Source organism: Atta colombica, unplaced genomic scaffold (genome assembly GCF_001594045.1).
Source record: "Atta colombica isolate Treedump-2 unplaced genomic scaffold, Acol1.0 scaffold141, whole genome shotgun sequence".
Lineage (NCBI taxonomy): Eukaryota > Metazoa > Arthropoda > Insecta > Hymenoptera > Formicidae > Atta > Atta colombica.
Window position 1 is genome coordinate 1,344,538 of NW_017259230.1, and position 4,517 is coordinate 1,349,054.

Sequence of the window (4,517 nt, forward strand, 5' to 3'; positions counted from 1 at the left end):
TTAATTATCATCTAACCTCGTCTCATTTTAGTCAATCTACTCCACATAGCCATTGTTAATAAAAGAGATTGTATACACACTTTATCAGGTTAATAATTAATTAATTGCAGCAAAATTGTTTCTTCTAAAACATGTTATTTTCTATAAATACAGAGATATCATGATTAACAATGCCAAAGACTTATCTGACAACAAAATAGATGATAAGAAAAACTTATTCATCAACTTCATTTTTTTTTTAATTAAAAATATATATAAATAATATATACAAATTTTGTGGTGTAAATCATTTTACGCAACAAATTAATATTTTATTAATCTACAGTAAAAGAAAAGAGATTTTTCTGCTTTATTCTATTTGAGTTATAAGCATTTTGACAACCAGCTCCTACAGAAATTTCAAAAAATTTTGGAATTTATATAAAAATTCTGAAAAATTATATACAAAATTTTAAAGAAATATTTATGTATCTCTCAGATTTATGTATCTTAAAATCTTAATACACACACACACACACACACAAATATTCTTTGAATGAAATATCTCCGTGAAATCGATTCGAGACAATTCATCGAAAACATGTTACTGTACGGTACATGTTTGTCGTTGTTCCACGTAGCTCATTGTTAGTGAAAAAGTGACGTTCGTGCAAATACACATCATATCATAACGCAGCTCAACATACAAACACAACCGAAGTATTTCCATCTCTGACAAGAACCGTATAATTTGAAGTCCGTTAACCAAATCGTATCCGTGAACCAAACAATTGCACAGGTGTTATCCGTTTCACTTTACTACTTCGCTGCTACTTTACGCGGTGGATGTCGGTAGCAAAGTAAATATGTTCTCTCGAAAGAAAAACGGAAAAAAGAGAAAAAGAAAGAAAAAAATAGCCAAACGTTCGTGTGCATCCTGACTGTTTCAGAATAATCAAGTACATTCGGATAACCGTGATAATCCACGTCGTTTCACATTGTTATAGGACTGCAGCACGTTCAGCATTACTCCGCTCCGGTCCGCGCGCGAATCCCAGCTAATTATGAATAATATAATTAGACGGGATTCCCATGGTTTCCCTTTTGTGAGATCGACGGATGAGGCGGAATGAACAAGCGGTCGACGAAACGACGATTCATTGCGGCCGCAGGGGAATCGAGGGTCGGTGACGAGTGATGCGCGATTGAAATAATAGCTCGTGTGAAATTTAGAATCATGTCAGCCGGAGGGACATGTAATCATGATGTAATTCTTAAATGTGCTACTATATTACTGTTACCGTATACACCTATTTAGAACAGACGATCGATGCACGATCGTCGCTTCACTCTAGAATTTAAATCGAGAAGCGACAGGAAGTTGCAAGTATAGATTCCTTTTCTCGCGCATTCATTACAATGTTATAGAAATAATTTTAGAAATTATTCAATAATATTTGAATTTAGAACTATTTCGTTATTTAACAATATAATAACATAATTCAATTGATATCGATAATATCTCATTCTAATCTTGATCTCATTTCTTGATAATTATTGTCGTATCTAGATTATCTAGTATTGATTCATATTATTTGTCATTTTCTTTGCATGCAGTTTTTTATATTAAAATAAATTGTAACTTTAATTTTAAAACTCAGTGACTTTATTTATTTAAATAGATTAACTTACTTATTATCCAAAATTAAAAATAAATTAAATAATACTTATATAGATAAATAACATGTAATAATTATATGTTAAGATGTGAAAAAATCCTTAAATTAAAAGATTGCTGCTATAATCAGAGCATAACTAAAGTATATAATTGCAATTGTAGTTATACGTGTACGTAAAACTTTCTTAACATAAAGATATCTTTTCTTTCTACAAAGAGATATGATTACTTTTATATGATATCTAATATCAAGAATTGCAACAATATCGTGAATCTTGCAGTAGCATTAAATAAATTATTCGATATTAGATTCCGCTTTAAAAAAGATCAGACTTTATTCTTGAAATAAAACGCGCTCCAATTTCTCTTAAATTTAATACAATTCATAATGGAATTCATGTTACACGGTATTGAACAGCACTTTGGAAAAGAAAAGTTTATAAAATTGAAAACAGTTTATAGAATTAAAAAATATATTTGTAAATCTAGACGAATATTATTAAATATCGAGATTCACTTCGATCAAAAATAGAATTTTTTAAATATAATTTTTAAAAAAACTTCAAACGCTATCGACCGTGAGATGTTTCTGCCTGCGGAACTGTGCTGTACTGCAAAATCCGAAATTTCCCGCAACGAGAGTCGCTTTTGAACAAATCTGAGCGTCAATCAACTTCAAAAGACATTAAAAAGTCCTTGGTAAACGTCATTCTTAGGCAACTATGTTATCCAAGATCCCAGGATATTAACGAACGGTGCGACGCGGCGCGTTGCGTACTCGCGGAGAGGAATTCTCGCGCGACGGTAGTGACCGTAGAAATTCCTTTCGCCGGTCTCACCTGATAGCCGATCCGACGTACTGATCTATTCAATGAGGAATCCGCTGAATCATTATCGACGATTTCCCTTCCCGGTGAATATCCCGTACCTCGGTTTCCCACGAAGGACACAACGCGATATCCAGTGACGTGTGGTTAATTTTATTTCTTCTTTTTTTTTTTGGTTCGTTGAGAGTACAATCGCGAGAACGCGATGGATCGGGCGCGAGCAAATCCCGCTCGATGCCACCTGATCGAGCGATCACGGAGAACTGAACTCAGGACGCTGAACGCCAGAACGCTCCGTCTTGCTTCTCGACGTTGCTCCTCGACATTGCCGTAGAGCGGGACAGAACCGTGACAAGCCTGATCGGTGCCCTCGACCGAGCCATTCATTGTCAATTTTCTATATCTTGATTTCTATTATCGTGCTTTCATTATTTTCAAAATATGCAAGACTTCCGATATAAAAGTTATGCGAATAGTTATGCGAATTATTGTCCTACTAAAAATGAAAATTGAAGCAAAATGTAAGAGAGGGATGACAGAACCAAAAATTGAATAGATCTGTGCAGTTACTATTATATTGTCTTATTTTATACCTTCTTATTTTATACCTTCTTCGATGGAATACTCTTAAATTCATATGTAATGTCAAATGAATGAAATTATAATTTATTATACTTAAGTTATTTTTAATTATTTCTACAAGTCGCCACCTATTCAACATTAATTTAACTAAAACAAAGAGTTGAACAATTTTAACTCAAGAAATGTAAATTAAGTTTGATTGAAATTTAATTTACAATAAATGCATACATCAATATGGACATTGTTTATTTTGAAACTAACTGCAGAAATGGATTGATTTATATTTCGACACATATAGAAATTAAAAATAATAAAATTGAGTCACTATTACTTCTTTGTTATCTAACAGCAAATAACTGTATTTGATTAGGATCGAATTTTCACATATTCTGCTTCTCGATCATTTCCGATAATAAGATTTGAATGTTTATAATAGAATAACCGATAAAGAGACAGAAATGTTTTGATTGAGATATGTAGAATTTTGGTAGATTTTATTTATCAACTATATAAATTATTGCAACAGATTTTTGTACATTTGTTATAATTTTGGTTGAAATGTTGATAACATTAATATTTTTTTAAGCATTTGATAAACCCCCGTTATTTGCACGGAAGAGATAAGACTTAAAAAATATTTAAATATATTCACAGATGGTAAATATATTCACAGATATTCCATTTTAAGTGCACATTTGATGATAATTGTAAAAAAACAATAAAACAAAGCACTGTATTACGTAAAATAAGTAAGCAGAAAAAAACAAAATGATTAAATATAAAGATATCTCGATTAGATTGAAAGAATCCAGTTCTTTTTGGCCGGAAGTTAAAATCGTGATATTATTAGATCATTTATCGGATCGTGTGTGTGCGCTATTGTGTAATAAAATATTCTCAAGTTTGTCATAACGTATCGATTATCTGCAGTAAAATCGATATGAGTTTAGCGTTCAAGGTTGGGAAATAATTTATCACTTGTAACGAAGTTACAGATAGAATTACTTTTTTTCAGTAACTGTAACTTAACTTCATTTCTTTTCTCCAACTGTAATTTAACTTACAGATTATATTTTTTTATTAATAGTAATCAATTTACATAGTTACACATTTTATATATTTCAAACTTTTTAATATAAGCTGATCAAAATGAAATTATATAATGTGAACAATAATATTTAATGTGAACAATCAATAATTATTTCTTAGGATTGAAAAACATCTTTTTGCCTGATAATCATTAATTGAAGCTTCAAGTAAGTAGCTTTAATTGAGAAAAAGCTTCAATCTTGTTTACTTATTTACCACATACATAAAGAAGAGCAAAACTTTTATTAAAAATATCATACATTTATTATTAAAAATTTTTTATTTAAAATTACGTGTTTTTTAATTAAATATTTTTATATTAATAATTTTATATTAAATAGTTAGCAATATCAGCAAATAAA

General features: G+C 30.5%; 1 protein-coding gene across 2 annotated transcripts in view; it reads right to left on the minus strand.

The window, feature by feature from the left end:
* LOC108684887 overlaps positions 1-2,729 on the minus strand; it is a 23,294-nt gene extending 20,565 nt beyond the window's left edge. Inside the window, exon 1 of one of the 2 annotated variants that reach the window (XM_018189419.1) lies at positions 2,586-2,729. The gene's annotated coding sequence lies outside the window, so the exon portion shown is untranslated. Of the gene's footprint in view, positions 1-2,496 lie in introns of both variants that reach the window. The other variant, XM_018189418.1, reaches the window with a different exon arrangement.
* Between the last annotated feature and the right edge of the window lie 1,788 nt (positions 2,730-4,517).